We start from the raw sequence: 21668 nt of genomic DNA on the forward strand, positions 1-21668 counted from the left end.
GAGAAAGGCATTTCCATTTCTGTGGTCCCAGGTCAGGATAATGTGTTTCTAAATCCACACTTGCTTTTTCTTTAGGTTATTGCATGGCATTTCCAAGCTGAAGCGGTTTGACGCTGCCTCCACTGTAATTTTCCACACCTAACTTCTTTGGATTTCTTTTTTTAAGTCTCGCCTTAACTCTAAATTTATTCGGGTTTGTTTTTGTTCATATGATAATCACAACATTCTTTTGATACTTTTTTTTTTAAGCCTTGATTTACTGAGATTTGCTTGCAACCTTCGTTCCAGTTTACCATTTTTTGTGCGTGGGGATATTTTAAATGAATATAATTATATTTAATAGCTTTTGCAGGTACTAAAGCATCTTTTGATTTGAGTCCTAACTTTTGTTATTACCCCCCACACACATACACACCTTTTTAGATATTCTCTGTTTAACCTATGCCTAGAGATTAATTAAAGTGTCATTAAAATGCCTTTAGTACGTTTTGTGTCCTACATGCCTGGAAATATTTTTTTCCCACAGTCAGAATTGTTGTGCTTGTACCAACAATAACTGGCATGTGGCTTGTTTTGTAGATCGCCATGAGATATAACGAACACTCCTAATTAGAAGAAAACACATTCGTTTTTTGGATTCCTGTTCAAAGTTTTCTCAGGAAGACCCACTACTTTTTCATTTACATCTCTCCATCACTCTTGGCCAGCTCTGATGCCGGGGCTGAGCACTCTCTCAGGAGCACAGAGCGAGTCCCGCATTGCAGATGATTGCAAAATGGAAATTTAGGATCTTCCCAACCAGTTATGCACAAATTTTCAAGCCTTGAGTGTTTAAATGTGTATAGTCCAGTCTTGGGGACAAAGTCTCCCTCCTCTTCCAATATTTCTGCTTGGGGAGAAACCATAGCTGGAAATTAATCTGGATTTAGAGCATACATGCCAGGAGGTTTATCTACAGCCAAATCCTACAGCTGCCTTTGCAAAAATGGAGCTGGTCAGAGGGTGGGAATGGATATGCTCTGGCTATTGCTATTGATGACCAGAAAAACTAAAGAAGGCAAAAAAACTCCAGAATTTGCTTAATCACCCATTTCTTTCTCCCTGCATTGTTTCCAGCCTGGTCATCTCCTGCGAGCTGGGTTGATGAACCAGAGGAGCTTTGTGTCAGCACTGTTTGCCCGTCGAGTGGGACCCCCCGTGCGCAGTGCTCACAAGGACCCAGTGGGATGAGAGATGCTGTATGAATTCCCAGATTTGAGCTGCCCAGCAGGTTGCAGGGCTTGGCATGGTCCTGGTGCTGGACGGGAGAGATGTGCGTGAAGTGGGAGCAGAAATTAGGAGCTCCTGGTATCTCCCTGGTCAAGGAGTGGGGCCAGTCCAGGTACTAACATAAATAATTTGGGACACTACATAAACCCAGTTCAGTGCTTTCTTTTCCAGCCTTTTGCATCTCCTTAAGAGTATTAAAAATCCCCAACAAACAAATACACATGTAAGCAGCTGGGATAGAAAAACAAAACCCAAACTGCAGAGCCTCCCCAGGGACCATTTAATCTCTCGATGACACCTTTCTTAAGTGGAAACCAGGACTCTGAGCTCCTCGTTTCCAGTTTCTAGGAAGGTAAAACATGACATCAAGCCAGGCATCAGGCTCTCATGCAAAGTCAGCACCAGCTTGGAGGTGCCACAGCTGCTTTCTGATTTCACCTCCATCAGAAAAGGAGCTGAGACTCTCAGCATCCCAGAGGTTTTCAGCCAGGGAGCCAAGCTTGGAGCCCTTCTCATCCTGCTGCTCGGTGGGATGCACCAGGAAGGCATCGATCCAAGGGTCATGGATGCTTTTAGCATCACCCCGGCCCAGCTCTTGCAGTCTCCTCTCCTAAAAGACATGAGAAGAATACAACAAAAAAATGGGAGCAAATTACTGACTTCTCAGGGAAGATGTTGCTGAAGATAGTGTAATTATAATCCCTTTCAACAGCTGAAAGGAGCTAGGCTGTTTCATGGCCTGACTTCTAAACCTTGACAGGTTTTGCAGCTGTAGGCTTTGGAGAGCCTCTGCTGAGCAACTCTCCCCCTGCTGGTAAATCATCATGGGTTTAACAGGAGCCTTGGCCTCGCAGGATGGCGCATCGGTGGGGCCACCCTTGGGACATCACTGGCGAACATCATGGGCAGACCCCATGGCCCCTCTTCTCCTCCCATGACTCATGTCCAGGGCCACCACATTGCCTCTCAATAACAATTCTGTCTTTTGTAAGAGAGCTGACAGTGACCCACCTTGCAATTAACAGGTTGTTTGGGGAGAAATATTAATAAGCACCCTGACAAAGGTGAATCTGGGAGGGAGGCGGACACTGCCTTGACTCAGCGTCCTCCTGGAGCGGTTGGAGAAGGATGCTCGGCATCTGCTGGGCATGATTTTGTGACACAACTTTGTTCACCTTACATTTCCAAAGACTCTTGGGGCATCCCATGCTAGATGAGCTGGTGAAGAGCCCTGGAGTAAAGGTCACTGCTGGTTTTACATTGGGGGCTGTCCACTGCCACCCTCTCCCTGTGAATTTTTGCATCCTCTCTGCCTTTCTGCTGCCACAAACACCTTATTGCCAACATCCTTTTCATCCCTTGCTTTTCTGGTGCGTACTACTTTGCAGGAGTGTTGGAAAAGCCTTAGCAGACCACCGTCAGTTCAGAAACAAGGGATCACTGCCCCAAAAAATTCCCAGGTCTTCACTCCTTTAGCCTTCAACCCCTCCATCCCCCCTCACAGGTCAGTGCCACGGGTTATAATTTGTGCTACAGTAGCTCCAATCAGGACCTGGGGTATTATTTATCGCATTTAGTACCTGCCATCAGTCATGAAAACTTAACAAAGACCCTATTGGGTTTATCTATAGGCAGCTAAACAAACGTATCTTGCTCTCCCGTTATCTTCTTGTTAACAAAACACTATCAGGATGTTCTAAACATCAGCATTTACTGCACAAGAGCCCTTTATCTGGCATGATATATAGAGAGCCCATCAATTAGTGCAGGGGGCTTGGAAATACCTGCCACGCTTCACTCAAAAGTCCCAGCACCATCCCAGGGCTGCATCACAAATAAATATCCTTGTGCGTTTCCTGGCCCTGAGCATCCCTGCATGAGCTGGGAGAGCTCCTTATGAGCAGAAATCATGATAAAGATATGTTTTCCACCCTTTTTTTTTAATATCAAGCCAGTCAGGCTGGAGACTCTCTGTGAAGGGAGCCGTGAAAGAGCAGCGAGGGTGCTGGATAGTGCAGGGGATGAGGAAAAGGGAAATGAGGTTTTATTCAGAAAGGCTGGACGTGGTTTGGGAATACAGTGAAAAGTGCCATGAGACAGTGCATTCTCCTGACAACAAGACCTTGTCTGCAGGATCGGTCTCTCTCAGATCCCCCCACCATATCATCACACTAGCAGAGCAAGCCTTGCTCTTGCTCACCATCAGCTCAAAGAGGTGGATGTGACGGGTCTCGGACACCAACCACCGAGGATCCAGGGCAGCTGCTTTCTTCAAACACCTCTGCTAAATCAGCACCTCAGCAGAGGAGCCACTTCACACCGTAAACCACTCTCCTGTGTGTCAGCTGGACCGATGGTGTTTCACCCTCCCCTGCAGTGGTTGCTTCGCAGTGGGAAAGTGATTCTTCAGATAAATGGCAGATTGGGAGGTTTAACCCCACCTCCTGTTTGACTCCAATTATTTGAATGTCTTGTAAAACAGAAACTTTGTAAACAAGTACACAGCCTGGTTTGGAAACCACTGTGGCTATCTCCAAGTGATGGTTTGCTCTTGGGAGATGTTTTCTTCTAGGTGGATCTCCAAGCTCAGGACATACTTCATGCACTTGCAGAGGCTGGACTCATGTGGACTTCCCAGTCATTTCAGAAGCTGAATGTTTAAGAGAAAAAAAGCTGAAGAAAGAGAAAAAGCTGAATGTTTAAAGGTTGATATTTTTTTTTTTTAAATTCTCAAACTAAAAATAAAGGGAGAAACAGTGGAGAGCTTTGGGCTGGACTGACCTCTGCCTGGCTTTGAAGAGGCAACATCAAATATTAAAATAAAATAGGTGATAAAACCAGTGAAGCCAGTGATGGGAGTCAGAGAGGGCAGATGGGATCAGAGCTTTGGGCCAGGCCGGTGCAATTAGAAGTGTGTTTTGCACCAAGCTGAGCAGGACACTGTAGGAGGGAGGCCAGAGAGGTGCAGCAATATGGAGAGATAAGATCCCAGAGCAGTGCTGGAGCTGTCTGGACAGAGAAGAGTAGGAGGCACCATAGAAATTTCCTGGGATCTTATCACCGTGGGCCATCTTCTCCTCCTCTTTCACATCCGCGGCAGACCTGAAGCCGCAGGACTGTCCAAGCAGCCACCCAGCCCTCGCCCAGCCCTGCTGCCGTCAGGCATCATGTCTGCAAGACCCATCACAGCAGGGTGGGGGGCTCTGTCCTGACGCAGCTGGAAATGTAGACATCCAGAGGTGTTTAGCTGCCTTAAAACAGCCAGAAAGAGGTGACAAATATCTTCAGGCCAAGGACTTGTCGCGATCCCAGGCACTGGGAGGTGGTGGGGCTGGCGGCCAGCAGATACTGAATGTGGACATTTGTTGAGGTTAGCTTCACTGTTACATTCACAAATCCGCGAAAAGGCATTTGTGCCTTTATCTGCACCGTTCCCGGTGGGAAAGGGCCGCTCGCTAAAAGCCAGCCTAAAGCGACGCGTCGCGTTCGGTCTCCAGAGGCGAAGGATGGGGCTGAAATCAAATCCAGCAATGTGGCCCCATATGGGCAAAGCCTCGCTGGTGAGGAGGGAGCACCTCAGGTTAGCAGGGGCCCTTTCCAGCAGCACATTAACCCGTTGTCCTCTTACAGCCAGAGCTGGCTTTTAACACCCTTAAACCAGCTCCTAACACCGCAAGAAGGACCTCCTACAACTTATACCCAGAGCCAGGAAGCACAGGTAAGGGGCCAGGCAGAAACTGGACTTAAAAAGAAAATCACCCCGGCGAGGGGGTGGTCATTGCCGATGGTTATTTAGTTATTCGGTTTTGGGAGGTGCTTGGTTTTGCAGGGCGAATCTCCATGTGGGTTTTACATTCAGATATTCCCCTCACACGACACTCATACCGTCGCTGTTGGCTGTTTTTTCCTCCAACTGCTATTAAAGTTACTATTTGATAGGAGAACAAAAGACAAATACGAATCATTGGTGCAAAACCTCGCCATCTAAGCATGATCTTTCTGGACCAGGAACTCTAAGCCCCTGATCTGTCTGATATATAGTTTGGGTACAATAATATCTGCTACAGTTATTATTACCTATATTACAAAGATCTCCAGGAAAAAAATAAAAGAGAGAGATTGCACACGTGCTGGCTAGTTTCTCTGTTAGGGGGAGGGAAAAAAAAAAAGAATAAAAGTTTAATAAACGTGTGCTGTGTTGTGGATGACTTTGTGGCGACCTTTGTTGCAAATGGCCTATGCATGCGGAATAATGGTCTCCGTGCAGAGAGGGAAATGGCTTAGTGCTATCATCGTTGCCTCGGTAACCATCAGAGTCTCCATCTAGCAGAGAGAAATGAGTTATGAAAAGGCTTGAGTGAAGAAGGGATTAACACATGATCCCAGGGACAGCATGTCAATCAAAATCAGCGGAGAAATTACACTGCTCTATTTGAGAATGTCTCCGGAAACGCAACCTTAGTGGGTGTATGTATGTGGATGTATGCAGGCATGATGGAGAGATGGATAGCTCTGAGCCTCGTATGGAATATATTTTTTTAGGGAGAGAGAGAGAGTATGGTATATATATATTTTTGTGTATATATATAGTGCAAGATATCTGCGAGCGCTGGTGCACAGCACCCCCTGCACACACACTACCTACACATTTGTGTCCAAGCCCCTGCACGAGGCACCTCTCCACAGGGACACCCCTTTGTGATGCCCACACGATGCGCGGCCCCCTGCTCGCAGGGCTCCATGCTGCCCTGAGCAGCCAAGCAAACGAAAACCCTTAGAATACACAACATTTAAAAATAATCCAAAATACATAGTTGATCCTGAAATTTGCTCATCCTCTCTCCCGTCCTCACCAGGCTTCGTTAAAATGTCCCCGATGGCATCCCTCGTTCCTGCAGGACAGCCCAGGGGCTGAACCCGCTGAAGTCCTTCGTGCACCTCCAAAAGGAAGAGCAGAGGGAAATGATTCCCCTATAACATGCTCAGAATGCAAAAGCCAGGGCAATATGGAGACTATAGCTTTAGACTGAGGGCCTCGGTGGCTTCACCTGAATATCTTCCATCAGCGTCGCACTCCTGAGCTCTGCAACTTGTAGGTCAAGGGCATGGGAACTAAAGCCACGATTAACTCCCTCTTGGTTTTAGCTATTGCAAACTCTCTGGTAGTTACAACCCCTGGCGCTGCTCAGCCGTGTGTAGCTGTGCACACATTTCCTATGGCGATTGTTTGCCTTGATTCAGCTGACGAGCTTTACATTACCTGGGACCAGAGTGAGTTTTCTGCTAATGTCGGGAGCAAAATGTGATTACTGGGAAGGGAGGGCTTGTGTGGCTTCATAGCTGAGGAGTGTGGCTGGAAAAGGCCTCGAGTATTTGTTCTGTTCATTGGCCACTTCAGTAATAGAAAACTTTCTCTTCCAGGAAATTCTCTCTCTCTTTTTTATTTATTTTTTTAAGGCAGATGATTATTACAGGGAAAGTAAAATTTCTCTTTGGTTTCTTTGCTGCCTGCTGAGCCGCCCAGCCTGCCTCCATGCCAAGAAATGCAAGAGCTCGGGGAGGGGATTTGCCCCTCGAAAGCACTGCTGGATCACCCAACCCTCCCCAGCCCGAGGTTCTCCCTGTTCTCACTGCCCAGCACGTCCCACTCACACCCACTCACCGGCACAACGCGGGCCCCCCGCACCCACGGTCCCACACCCCTGCATGAGGCCCCTGCGCAGCTCATCCTACACCCACAGCTGATTTACACCTCACACTTCAGCTACAGGCACGCTTGCTTTGACACCACCACCCCTACGTGTTCCATACGTGCCCAGACTCTTCACCTGTCCCCATCCTGCCATACCCCCGTCACCACAGGCAAACGCTTCCATACATCCCTCTCTCCTCCTGATGCACAGACACGTGGCATCTCCCCAGCCGCCCTTATAGCCCTCATGCCCTGCATCACCCCCGGGAGCACAAACCCCCACCCGGGCACCCAGCCCTCCCGTCCAGCCCCACCCTCATGCACCCTTCGCACAAACGCACCTTCTCAGATGCATCTTTGGGATTTCCCCCGCACACAAACACCGTGGGGCCCTTCCACCCACACGCCACAAAATCCCCCCCCCATGTCTTCAAACCCCTACGGCTGCACCCACTCCTCCGGGGTGCACCCACCCGCACCCTGCAGCCTCCCATATGAAACACCCGGGATCAAGCACGCACAAGCCCAAACGTAGATGCCATCAAAATACACGCATCGCCCAACCACTCCCAAACACTCCCTGCTCCCCCGATGGACAGGGACACCCCCAGCCTACCCAGGGCCAGCAGTAAACCCTCCACCAAGGGTTTCCATAGCCCTCCACCACCATGAAACACTTGGCCCTGGCTTTTTAGGGGTCTCCAAGCCCTGCATCTCTCCCCACACCCCTGTCCTCTTCCTTCCCCCCTCCTTGCTTTCCTTTCTCTCGGGTTTATTTCCCCTCGGCTCCCACTCCTTCCCCCCTTTCCTTCCCTCCCCCCCTGCCACGTCCCCAGCCTCCCACACAAGTTTAAAGCCATCAGCCCAGCCAACGGTTAACCAAATCGCCTTGACCTCTCTGCTATTTGATATTCGCCTCCTTGACACTCATTTAGGAGCGCGCAGCGGTAAAGCAGACATTGGACAAGTCCAGCCTGAAACCAAAGCCCTATGAAAGGAGGAGAGAGATCAGAAGAACCTGATAGCTAGGAACTTGTTCTCTCCAAAGGCTTTCTGGACATTTTAGCCTGGATCAGGGGTCCGTGGAGCGCCAGTTCGTCGCCAAGCAGGGTGTAAACGTTAAATGTTAGCTATTTGTTCCAGAGATTGGCATGAAGATCGAGCCTTTCTGCCTCCTCTCCCCCCCGGCCCCCCTCCCGCAGTCTCTCCAGCCCGTCCAGAGTCTCACAGACACTCATTCATTAGCGGTTTAATAACCCTCCCGACGTGATAACATCCTTTACTCCCGGCTCTGCGAGCGGAGGTGACCCTAGGGGGTGGGGGGGTGGGGGGGGGGGGGGGTGTATGCTGCTCACTCGAGATGCTCCAGGACGTGGAGGGGGGGCTCGGGGGTACCGGGCAGTCAGCACGGGCTGCTCCTGATGCAATTGCCGGGTGAAGAAAAGCATCTTCCCCCCCCCCCTCAAAAAAAACCCCAAAACCCACCAAAAATCCAAACCAACTTTGGTGCTCGAGTCCCTAAAAGTCCACGGGGAGCCTCCCCCCGAGGTCCCCAAGCCCGGAGGGGGGGGACACACAGCCGCTGCCCACCCCCCCGCGGCCCCTCCCGGCGCCCGGTATCCCCAGCCCCGGCTCCGCCGCCGGAGCCCCCGGCGCCCTGCTCGGCTGATGCAGAGATGCTGGCGGTACCTCACCTGATCAAGCCCTATATTCTTTTAAATGGCTCTAATTTCAACATTTATCGCATTTACCCCGTAACTGCGGATTCAGGCATCTGAAGCAACCTTTCGAAACTCTGATTAGTTCAGCTTCGTTCGGTGCCTTTTCCTCGCTCTCCTTTCTCCCCAGTTTTGTTGGTGGGTGTTTTTTGTTTGGTTTTTTTGTTTTCTTTTTTTTTTTTTCCCCTTCGCTCCCTTTCTGCGCGACTTTCATGCGCTGCAGATAAGATATAAAATACTCTATCGGGATACTGTAATATTAAAGATCAAAAGTGGCATCAATTGAAGACCAAACGCACGGAAAACAAAGGGGAAGGCTGGGAGATGTTCATCAGCTAATTACAACTGCAAATATTATGCAAATTTATCTTGGCACAGAAATGGAGAAAGCGAGTTTAAGTGCCGAGATAATGCTGGAATATTGAATGTTCAGCTGAGGGTGGGACGTGGTCCAATAAATTCATCTGAGGGAGAACCGGTATTATATATATGTATATTCCTATCAAACCATCTACACTTCAAATTGGGGGGATCAAAAATTGCGGTTATAATTGATACTTGAAATTCCTTGACAAATATTGCACAGAATATACGGTGGAGGAAGAGCAGGGCAGCAGAGATTACCGCTTGGATGGGATTTGTGAAGCACCGCATATAAAATGATGCACCTATAGCAGGGAGACGTGCATTTGCAATACGCACACGGGAGGGGGGGGGGGGGGGAGAGGGAAAGTGTCCCCCCCACTCAAGACCCCAGATGAGAGCCTTTCGCTTTAGGCAAAGGGGAAAAACAAGTTATTTTTCAACCTCATTTCAGAAGCGTCTCCCGCTTCCTGGAAAAAAGGACCGTGCTAGACCTGGTTAATGATTAAACACCGTCCCTGTGCCGTGAGAGCCAAGAAGGGATGAGAGGGAGCCAAGGAAACTTAAACCAAGGCAGAATAGGGCTGCCAGCACCTGTCCCCAGAAATTTTAGCATCAGGAGTACCTGTATACAAAGAAAAAAAGAAAAAAAAATGGGGGGGAGGGGAAAAAAACCCCAATGAAAACCGAGGTGCAGCAAATTGACCACGAAGAGGATTTCAGGCACCATTTTCTCTCCTGTGATGTCCAAGAAATTAAGAAGCGAGGATGATCTAACGCGGGTCAGGAGCATCCCCCAGCCCCTCGGCAGGGTTTTTGGGGGGTGGGTTGAGCCGTTATGGGATTTGACCCACGCGGTGGTTCAGTCGAGACGAACTTTTGGGCTGAGTTGTTATTGTTGTGGGAATCCCCCCCACCCCACCCACCCCATCCCTTAGAAGGGAGCAAAGGGGGTTTATTCGCCACAGAAAATGTTTGAAATGCATCTTTTCCCTGCGCAGGTGAGGAGGCAGACAGCGGCTGCTGCTTTCCTTCAAGGATTCAAACGAATACATTCAAACCCAGCAAAATATCAGCAGATCTTCCCCTCCTCAGGCACAGGAATATCAATAATTTCAGGTGAATGCCCCCCCCTTTCATTTCTGCAGCCAGAAACACAGAGCAACGTTCATTTGCATACAAAGCAACCCGCGGAGTTTCTCCAGTTTATGAGAAATGCCTTAAAAAAAAAAAAAAAAAGAAAAAAAAAAAAGAAGAGGCAGAGACACAGGGAGAGAGGGGAGAGACTCCTAGCAGAAATCTTATCGATTTTTTGCTATGCATGTATTTATTTGGCAACGGGGCGGGGAGAAAAATTGAACATTATTGGCAGCCCTCCCTTTAAAAAAAAAAAAAAAAGGAAAAAAAAAGAGAGATATGCAAATTGTCTTTTGTCTTAACCCGGCTCCGTGCTTTGTTCAATGTTTATGATGCATTATCTCCCCCTTAAATAAAAAATAAATCATGTAAAATTAGGATCTCGCAGTCACCGAGAGGAGAAGCTCCGGTCGATTTTCTTAATTTCAGTCTGAAAGTGACACAGTAATTAAAGCGCTTCGCACACACCCCCCAAATTCTTTTTATTATTATTATCAGATTTACCTTATATTTTCACCATTTAAAAAAAAAAAAAAAAAAAAAAGACTAAAAAAAAAAAATCAGTCTCTCTGCCCCCAGGATAAAACTAAACTAAAATAAGGACCCCGTTTTTTTTTTTTTTTCCCAACGTTGCCCATCGCTTTCCGCCATCAGATTCATTGTGATGTATTAGATGCAATAAATTATCCCATGTAACAAAACATTGGGAGCTGAAAGGGTGATAATCTGGAAAGCAGAGATAAGGATTCATTATTCCGAATCATTATGAATCCAACGTTGCCTCTGACTTCTTTCTTAATCAGCTCCTCTGATCCTGGATATGTGAGCAGCACAGATAAGGAAAGAGTCATTTATAATTCTGTACCTCGTCTAATATTTTAAAAAAAGTCAGAGGCAAGAAAACGCTATAAAACACAAGCAAGAGGCGGGCTCCGAATGAAATATCACTTCGATGTTGTTAGAGCCGCAGTAAGATTTAATTAAAATTCTCCACTTCCACGTGCTTTATATATTTTTATAAATATATTTTGCACCTTGGCTGTAATGGATAGGAATTTGCAACTGGGGCTATTTGTTGGGCTCTGGCTTTGACTTTATTTCCAAGTCCCTGATTTGGATGAATGGAAGGAGGGGGGGGATTATTTTAATTCCCGAGGTTTCCCCCCAGCCCCGCTCTCCCTCCCCACCGTTCACACAAAGTCATTAGGTCGATCCTACCAATGTAGGAGGCTGCGTTTAATGGAAATCGTTTTAAAGCGAATATACTCTGCGCACACAAAGCACAGGATCAATGCCAAACCGGCTGATTTGGGGAGATCAGGACGAAGGGGGCTTTCCCCCCCTCCTTCGAAATGAAGATTGCAACGATGATATGAAAAAATAGCCTCTCTGAGACCGTGTTTTCACAGCCTGGGAGGGGGAAATTATTGATTATTGACAACTTTTCTCCGGGGTGGGGGCAGAGATGGGTGGGTTTTCCCTCCAGAGCAGACAAGGCAGTTTAATTATAGCGAATAAAACATCCCTAACCTCCTTTCTGCAGCCGACGGAACGGTTATCACTAACAATAACGTATGGATTATATTTATGGAGGGTCCGACTGCAAATCTTGGTGCAGGCGGAGCCGAAATCGATTGTGTGTGTGTGTGTGTGTGTGTAGGTATTTATTTCGATGTATAGGCGTCTAAATGTGTGGCAGGAGGAGAGCAAGAGGTGGGATTAGCCTCATGCACTCGGAGAATCACAGCCTCCCCTAGGAAGTTGGAAAACACAAGGAAAAAATATATTCCATGGATATATATGTGTGTCTGTATATATATATATGGAATATATACACACACACGCACACCATATATATATTCCATATATATACACGCACACAAGGAAAAAAGATGTATGTGTGTGCATATATATACATGTATTTATTTATTTAAATGACCTCTGGCTACCTGACTATTGCTTTTAAGGTATATTCGGACCTAAATTGCAGGCATCGAGGAAGGTCTGTGATATTTATGATAAACCCCAGGTGCCATTTAAAGCCTCATTAGTTATGTTTAACCTTTGAATCACCAGCCATCACAGCTGGAAATGAACTTCACGGTGCAGGGTGAATGCGGAGGGGGGGCGGGGGGAGTGTGAGTGTGGGTGCGCCTGCGCCTGTGCCCAAATTCCCTCTCCCACCCCCTCTCCCCACCCCAGCAAGCCCCAGCCGGGGGAATAGGGACAATAGCGCAAGGACTCCATCTCCATGGGCTTCCCAAACGCTTTTTGCAGGAGGATCCTCGATTTTTCGTTTCCCCACTTCCACGATGTGCTCAGACATCCCAGATCCAGCTCCCTCCCACCCGACCCCCCCCCCTCCCCTTTTTTTTTTTTTTTTTTTTCCCCCTGGGCAGTTTTGGAGGGATCCGGCAACATCTTCCACGTTGATCTCGCCTCCCTCCCGCAGCACTGTCTGGGGGAGCAGAAATTGTGGCGAGCAGAAGATTTCTCAGGGATTTTCCCTGCCCGGTGATGGGGAACATACACCCCGAGTGATTTTAGCTGTATTCTCCTTTTTTTTATACCATACCCTGCAAGGATTTAGCCCCGGTTCCTCCGCTCGGCTCAGTGCAAACCACACAAGCCTCGTGGCTTTGAAATACTGATTTTCGAAGCCTTTCCCTAGCAAAAGCCACATTTCGTGGCGAGGGGAGATGGGCTCAACACTCCTCCCCCCGCTGTTGGGGTGCCCGAGCTGTTTCCATCGGTGGTTCGTGGCGGGAAGGTTCCCTTCGCAGCTCTAATGAGCTTTAAGTTATTACCTTAATTGAATGTGTTTTCTAAAGATAGAATTGGGAGGCGATCGCGTTACCTTTCACCTTACAGAGAGTCACTCTAGAAGCGGAGATAGCGAACCCCCAACGTCAGCAGAAAAAAAAAATATCCCTCCAGGACAAGGAGTGTATATACACATATATATATATATTTTTTTTTTTCTCCCTAAGTGATCAATTTTTGGCCCCGTTTCTGAAGCGCCGGTTGCGCCGGGACTCAGCGCCGCTGACTTGCGCGGGATTTCCGCCGGGTACCGCGGAGACGGGCCGGGGAGGGCGGCTCTGCATCCCCCCCAGCATGAGTGGGTCTCCCACTCGTGCGGCCTGGGGGCTGCTGCACGCTCCTTGTTTAGCCCTGGGAATAAAGCACTTCTGGTTTATTCCGTGGGAGCAATTCACGCCAGGAGTAGATGTGGGGTTGGATGTTAAATGGGGGGGTGGGGGGTGTTTCTTCTCCCCCCCCCACTTTTTCCCCCACCCCGGGAAGTGGCTGCCCACCCGGGTAGAACAGCGTGGCCGCTCCGGGACGTGTTTTCCGTGGCGAAGCCCCCCCCCCGCCCCCCCGCCGTTTGTCCTCCGAGTTTTGACCCGCTTTGCTGGCAGGACACTCCTCCCCCCCCCCCCCCCCGGGGGGCTTTGCCGAAATTAGGACCTTAACAATAAAAAAGAGCATCACCAGACCGCGGGGAAGTTTCCTTGCAGGCAAATCTGTCGGGGGGGGGGTGGGTGGGCACACTGAGGCTGCAGCATTAGGCTTTAGGGACTGACACGAGTGGGATGTTAGATGTAGAAAATCAGCCGCCCCCTCCGCCCCCCCACCCCCAGCCAGTCCCTCCATCTGCTTCTCAGCGCTGCAAGATTTGGGGCATCCCCCGGAGCCTGCGGCGTGGCCACAGCCGGGCTTCTCCTCCAGCAGTTTTGGGGGTGGGGGGCCGACTTTTATCTCCCTCTCCCCAGCCCTCAAAAGCCCTCCAAATCTTCATAAGGAGGGGGGATTGGGGAGGGGGCAAGGGGGTGCAGCTCCCCCCTGGCCGTCCCGTTCGCTCCGCACGGAGATCGGCCCCGGGTTCAAGCCCGTCCAGCTCTGGGAGGACAGACGGGGGGGGGGGGGGGCGGACAGACCCCCGGGCTGCGACCGAGCACCAGGGTCGCTCGGTGTCTCCCTGCAGAGGTGCTGCTCTCCTGCCCGTGGCCGGGAGCCTTCCTCGTCCCGAGGAAGAGGAGGGGGAATACACTGGGGATAGTTCCCCCCGCTCTCGTAGTGCCAGGGGATGCGTGTGGGGTTTTTTCTGTCCAGATCCTGGAGCCTTACACAGCCATACATACGAAATAAAAATAAAAAATAATAATAATTAAAAATAAATAAAATAAAGGAAAATAGGGTGAATAAACGTCTCTCCCGAGGAGGAGGGGGGACAGAAGAGAAGAAACAGCCCCTGGTAGTTAATGTCACCGCTTTTCCTCGAAAGCTTTCGATGCAACCGGAGCGAGCCCCGGCGTTATTTGTATGATCATATGCTTAATTTATTTTTTTTTTCCCTCCTCTCTCTTTCTCTCTCTCTCTCTTCCCAGGCGTTGCAGGCTCACGGCAATGACAGTTGCTCCCGGGACGGGTTACATCACGCTCACACCTCTGCGAGCCCCAGTACCTGGCGCGTCCCCCCCGGCCCTGCCCCTGTCCCCCCCCCTCCACCTCCCCGCCCCATGTGATTCCCGGGATGGGTGTGTAAAGAAATGGCCCATCATATTTCTCTCTCTCTTTCTCTGCCCTTTCCCAACCCGGAAGAGCTCTGATCTTCAGCCCAGCCCGGAGGAGGAGGAGGAGGAGGAGGAGGAGGAGGAGGAGGAGGAGGAGGAGGAGGAGGAGGAGGGCAAGGGTGGGCGTTTGGAGGATGCGGCTCCCCCAGGTTTTCCCCCTCGGTGGGAGCTTGCGACATGCCAGCAGCCGCCGCCGCGGCTCCGCTCCTCCCGCACTCCTGCCCTGAGAGCTCCAGCCGAACCGGACAAAATAAAAAGCATCTGCCCAGGTCAGTGAAACCTCCGATTTGTGTATCTGTATCTGTATGTCCCCCTTCTTCTCCTTTTTTTTTTTTTTTTTTTTTTTAAATAATTGAGCTCCAGCCGAACCGGACAAAATAAAAAGCATCTGCCCAGGTCAGTGAAACCTCCGATTTGTGTATCTGTATCTGTATGTCCCCCTTCTTCTCCTTTTTTTTTTTTTTTTTTTTTTTAAATAATTCCTTCACCTCCTCCTTTTACTCCTCCACGTGGAGGGAATTAGGATGGGGATCTCAGCTCAAAGGGCAGCAGCCGCCGGCTTGAAACTCAACCCGACCCCTCCTTATTGTTTGGGGTGAGAGGGGGAGTTGGGTTTTCTCGGTGACCTTGGGGAAAGGCACCCCCCCCCACACCCCCTCCCCGGCCCGGGAAGGAGCCGAAATTTGGGAAGCGGGTGAGAAAAAGCCCTTTATCCCCTGGATGGTCGCGGGTGGGAGATGGGACACGGCACTGTCATATCTGGGGCGTGAAATATTAATCTCAGGACGGGAAGGGATGTATCTGTGTGTGCGGGACCGGGGCCTTCTCGTGTCTGGCTTCGTCCCTATGTGCATATACCTTTGTATATATAGATCTGCATACGCGTATCACTTGTATTTCTGTACGCAGCGATGTCCCTGCGGGCAGGCGTGTGCCGATGTGAAGCAGGACGTCTGCGTTTCTGTACTGTTCCCGCGTATAATACTCACCGATGTTGATTTGAACATGTCAGGTCGATCTGTGCTGTATAGTACATAATACGTGCTATATATATTTACGTTAAAATATGTAGAGTATATAATATATAACAAGCATACTAGGCTTCTAGTAGGATCTAATTAGGGCTGTCTTCCGCCCCTTTCCGCGGATATTCCTCCTTTTAAACCTTATAAACCCAAACCAGGGCTCCCCCAGCCGCGGGGGAGAGATGTGCCGTTGCTGCAGGCTGAGGTGAGGTGGGAGCTCGGGGCCCGGACCCCGCACCCGCCCCGCCGGGCACCGGGGAGATCCGCGGGGCCGGACCGGGCCCTCCTGGGCTCCGGCAGGACTCGGTGCCCCAAGGACGAGAGGAGAGTTTCCCCTCTTTCCCGGCATCCCTGGATTTAGGTCTCTCTTCTCCTTCTCCCCCCCCCCCCCCCCCCCCCCCACCTTGTAGGAAAATTTTCCACCCTCCATGCTGGGCGGAGGGAGCCTGGAAATGGCTCGGGCTGTCCAGAAATGCGCGTTAGCTGTCATCGAGCATCTTCAAAACAGAAAAGGGAGAAAATATCTATCTATCTATCTATCTATCTATCTATCTATCTATCTATCTATCTATCTATCTATCTATCTATCTATCCATCCATCCATCCATCCATCCATCCCAGCTCCTCTTACCTTCACGTGTCCGTACACAGGCAGCGGGCTCTGGGTGACCGATTTTAATGCAACCGGATAATTAATAATCACCGGCCCTGCTTGTTTTCTCCATTATTTATGGGCCGCAGGTGCGGAGTCGGGGAGCCGGGGCTCGGCGGGGCCGCAGCGGTGGTTGCCCCGGCCGGGGGGGGGGGGACACCGGTCCCCCCTCCACGGGTGCACCGGGGCTGGCATCCCCGGCCACCGGGGCAGACGGGGGGGACAGAGAGGGTCCCAGTAGCCTGGAGGGACGCGGAAAAGGAGAAACAGGCTCTCGGAAAGGAAGGAAGGGGAGAGGGAAGGTTTCCCCCCGCCGGCACTTTGCTCCCGGCTGGGGCAAAAAGAGCTTCCTTCTCCCCGGGGATGGTTTGGTTTTGTTTTACAGAGCCGGGGAGGGGGGTAGTTTAATTTCAAAGGGAAAAAAGAGATGAAGGGGTGCTTCCCCACAGGGGTAGGTAGGGAGTTGGGTGGGGGGGACCCCGCCTGGGGGCTCCGCTTGCCCCCCGGGATGCGGGTTGTTCTTGGGCGGGGGGGGGAAGAGCATCTCGGGGGTGCCTATATGGGCACCTCAGGGGAATTTGGGGGGTAGATAGTCCCCCCTTCCCCTTAGAGCAAGAAGAAGTCGTGCAGATTTTGCAACACACACACACACCCCACTATCTGAATTTGGGAGCTTGGGCCAGTAAACGTGAGCCCCACATATACGGAGGGGGTTTGTCACTGTGCGAGGCGGCCGTGTCGTGCCGGGTTCCACCCGGGGAGGGGGGTGTGAGTGTCTGGGGACGGGAGGTTTATTTTGGGGGGTGCAGGGACAGCTGTAAACTAGCGGCAGGCGGACGCTTCCCGGTCTAAATCGCTCGGGTTTTAATCCCGGGAGGTCGGGATCTGTCCCTGCGCCTCGCCAAGGAGCTGGTGGTAACTCTGCCGCCTCTTCTCACGCCAACCGCCGGGCGATTTGGGTTTTCTGCTTTATCTAAGTCCCGGGGTGATTTCTGCTTTTGAAAAGGGAAAAAAAAAAAAAAAAAAAAAAAAAAGTCATTAAACCCTCCGGCAGCTTCACCTTCTCCGTGGGGTGCGAGGGAAACGGCGCTGCTCGGGTTTAAAGCCCGCAAGATGCTTTGCCTTCGCTTCAATCCGCCTTCAAATCCATCGCTCAAAGCAGTCCTGGGCGATAAAGCAAAGCTGAGAAACCCGAAATAAAACGACTCCCTCTCCCCCCACCCTTTTTTTTCCCCCTTTTTTTTACTGCGCATTTCCTTAACCTCACTTTAATTTGGGGTGGCTGTTCAGGCGGATTTCTAGAGGGTTTTTTTCCTCTTAATTTTTAATTTATGGGGTAGAAGCTTCTCCGGCGCCGTGCCCGAGCGTCCCTACCCCAGCGCCGTGCGGGCGGGAGCGATGCCCGGTGCCGCGGCGGGTCGGGGAGTATCTCCGCTCGGCTTGGAAAGGGGGGAAAAAAGGGGAAAAAAATAAAAGGGAGAAGGAGAACCCCTTTTCAGGCCACCTCTTTGGTGTCTGAGAAAAAGGTGGAGGGGAAAGGGACTTACCGGGTTGAGCTTGAAACCGGGGCTGTGCTGCGGAGGGGAGGAAGGAAGGAGGGAAGGGAGCTGGACTCTGCCTCCCATCCCGGAGCAGGACGGGGCACCGGCAGCGGGGGTGACAGGGTGACACGGTCCCCCCCCTCTTCTCCCCCTTGCCCGGCTCCTCTCCGCGTCTCTGCCACGCAGTTTGGGGAATGTGTCGGGGGGAGAGGTCGCCTCTGGGACTTGCGGAGCCGGTTTTTGATCTTTCTCAGACTTTTTTTTTTTTACTCCTGCAGTGTCCCGGGGCAGTCGCCCTCCTCTCAGCTTCAAAGAGGGGGGGGGGGGGGGGGGGAGAGGAGGGGAATGAAAAGTCCCAGTTTTTCTCCTCCCAATTTTAATTCTTCGAATTTCTTTTCCTCGGCAGAACAGGGTTTTCCCCCTCGCTCCCCGCCCGCCCCCCCCCCCCCCCCCCCCATCAAATAGCATCATTTACGCCGAAAAAAACCCTGTGTGTGTCTGGGCAGGGGGGGTGTTGCACGAAGGGAGAAAAAATTGGACCCGGTGTAATCAGACGTTGATTTGTTCTCTCTGAATTTACATGGCTCGGCACTTCTTTGTGTGCGTATGTTCGTGTTTCCTCCCGATCTTCGCGAAGGAGAGATGAATGAATTATTAGAAGAAAACGGAATTATACGTGTATATATTTTTTTTTAAAAAAAAGAGTAAAAAAGAAAAAAATACCCATGTGGCTGGTTTCGAAGCTGAAGGGAAGGCTCACATGGGATGAGAAAGGGGAGACTCAGAAATGCCAGTCTAGTGCCTCCGACTCTCTTTCTCTTGGAATTATTATTATTATTATTATTATTATTATTATTATTATTATTTTGCTAGACCCTAGTTGGAGGGATGCTGATTATCGTTTTATTGATAAAGAGGGGGGGTGTGTGGCCTTGGGGAAACAGACCATAATTCCTTCCTGATTCACGAAGGGGGGGGGGGGGGGGGGGGGGGGGAAAGGAAACCAAAATATTCCTTCTTCTCTCCGCCTTTGTTTAACACGAGATTATCTCAGCAGCGTTACCAGGGCCCAGCCATCCTCACGCCGGGGCCGTCCCCGGGGGCTGGCAGGCTCCGTGCCCCGGGAGGGGCTGTCCCGGTCGGCGGGAAGGGCTGAGCGCTCTGTACACCCCCCCCCCCCCAACACACACACCCCCCGGCCCAGCCAGGGAGATGGCAACGCCGCTCCAAACCTCGGCAAGAGAGCAAGTTGCTGTACACAGGCAAAAAAAAAAAAAAAAAATTAAAAAAAAAAAAATCTTCGGAGCTCTGCCCTGGGCCGTGTCCTCTCCATAACCCTCCGATTCGTCGCTCCCGGCTGTTTGTACAGCTTTACCTGTACTATTCTGGTACCCTGTAAAAAAAACCCAGCCCGGCAAACGTAACTTAATCCGCTTTCAGTCAATTGTCGTCTAAAAGGGGGCTAAAGGAGGGGGGGGGAGGAGGGGGCGGGGCTTTTGCTGCCTGTCCCCGCCCCGAGGTGCCAGTCGCAGCGGTGGGCACCGGTGGGGACAGAGGCAGCGGGTGGCCCCGGGTCCCGGCAGCAGGAAAAACCTCCCCTATATCTATTTTAATAGGGAGTCGTGGAGAAAAAAAAAAAGGGGGGGGGGGGAGGCGGCAGTTTTAGTGCCCTTTGACTGCTCATTTTTAGGGGAGGGGTAGGATGGGTAACCGCCCCATCTCCCCGAGGTTGTATTGGGGCTTTTTTTATTTATTTCTTTAAAAATTTATCCCCTTTTCCGACTTTCTGTGACTTTTGTCAAAAGCGTTTCCCCTGACCTTTTAGCGCTAGACCTAGCCCCATTTTTCCGCCCCCCCCATCATCCCTCCCCTAGCTAGGCAGGATGCTGGAGCCCCGCACCCGCAGCCACCCCCCCCCCGGCAGAATTAACCCCCGAGCCCCCGAGCCTTATCTGACGACTGGTGGCGAGCTTGGGGCTAATTGCTCCAACAATGGGCTCCTATTAACGCCGAGCTGTCACTGGAAACCCTGCTGGGGCTGCCGGGGGCGGGGGGCGAGGTGATGGATCTGCAGCCACAGCCTGGGAAAAGGATGGTCAAGGCCAGCGCTCCTCTCAAAACCCCCGGGGATCACAGATTGATCCGAGGAGAGGGGAAAAGTGATGGGTTTGACTTCCCTCCCCCCTTTCTTTTTTCTTTTTTTTTTTTTTTTTGAAGGGGGGTGTTTTTGCATTCCCCACCGCGGTTTTCCTCCCGGCTGGGAAGGGAAGATCGCGGCTGGGGTGAGAATGAGGGAAAGGCTGAGAAAATTAAATTTGAAAGCGGGTGTCTTACCCCCGGAACCGGGGCTGTGGCTGCGAGGGCAGGCGGCGCGCAAGGGCCCGCCGTGCCACCCCCTGTCCCCCCACGTCGGGACAGGACGGGGCCTTCAGGGCTGTTCCCACTTCTCCCCCCCCCCACTCATCAGTCTTAGTGTAGCTATTGATTTATTTTCATTATTTTATTTTATTTTATTTATTTTAATTAATTTTATTATTTTATTTTATTTTATTTTATTTTTTTTTTACTTATTCACTCGATTTTACATTAAACATTCCGTGCCTCCAAACAGCTGAAGGAAAGGGGGAAAAGCACTGTTTTCCGAACAGGGGGAAAGGCACTTTTTTCTCGATGGCTTAGCAATTTTGTGACCTCTAGATGGAAATTCCCCTCCTGTGATCCCACGGCTGTAGGTCCAGAGCTGTAACTGGGTCTGTGTGTGTGTGTGTGTGTGTGCGTTGGGAATCTCAGCTCACCTGCCCAAAGATCCCAGCTCGGCACTAAGACCCGCCCCCCCCCCCCCCCCCCCCCCCGATGTTAAAAGAGATTTATTTTTAAAAGTGACTTTTCCCAAGTGCTGAAGACCACCCTCGCCCGCAGGTCTGCTTGAGACATGGGGATATTTGGGGAGCAAGGGCAAATTCCGGGGAGACAGTTTGCCCTCACGTCCATAAACGCTTAAAAACTGGGCGCGGGGGGGGGAGCCCGGAAAGTTTGTGCTCTTGCCTGCAAATAAATGCTTTGCAAACGATGCTCCCCTCTTTATTGACCTCCTCCTCTCAAAGAAATCGCCCCCCCCCCCCGAGGAGGAGGGGTGGGCAAGTGACCCCCCGGGTGCTGGGGCACCCCGCCGCACCCCCTTATCGCTGGGACGTCCTGGGGAGTGGTCGTGGGGCCCCCGGGGCGGAGGAAGCCGAAGGGGTATCCCGGCACGACATCGTGCTATTCCCTAACACCCCCCCCCCCCTTTTGCCCCCAGTGCACCCCAGTAAGTGGGGTAGGGAAAGGCGGTGGGGGGGCATCCTGCAAAAAAAAACAAGCTTCAGGCAAAACGGCTCCTGTCTAACTCGGGGGGGGGGGGGGGGGGGCGGAGAGGGAACACGAGCTTTCCCGGAGCGAGTCAAAGCCCCCGGCTCGGGGAGGGCCATGAGCATCCCCCCCTCCTCCCCGGTACCCCCCCGCCCCTTTCCCCCGTCCTCCTAATGGGCTGCTGGGAGCGGTGCCCGGCTCCCCCCGGGCGGCGGGGCTCGGCCCCGGCGGCGTCGGCGAGGCTGGACAGCGAGGGGCAGCGCCGAGCCCGGCCCCGCCGCTGCCCCCCCCGGTCAGTCCCGGAGTGGGGGGGGGTGGGGGGTGGCGGGACCTGACACCCCCATCC

Source organism: Strix uralensis, chromosome 5, assembly GCF_047716275.1.
Source record: "Strix uralensis isolate ZFMK-TIS-50842 chromosome 5, bStrUra1, whole genome shotgun sequence".
Lineage (NCBI taxonomy): Eukaryota > Metazoa > Chordata > Aves > Strigiformes > Strigidae > Strix > Strix uralensis.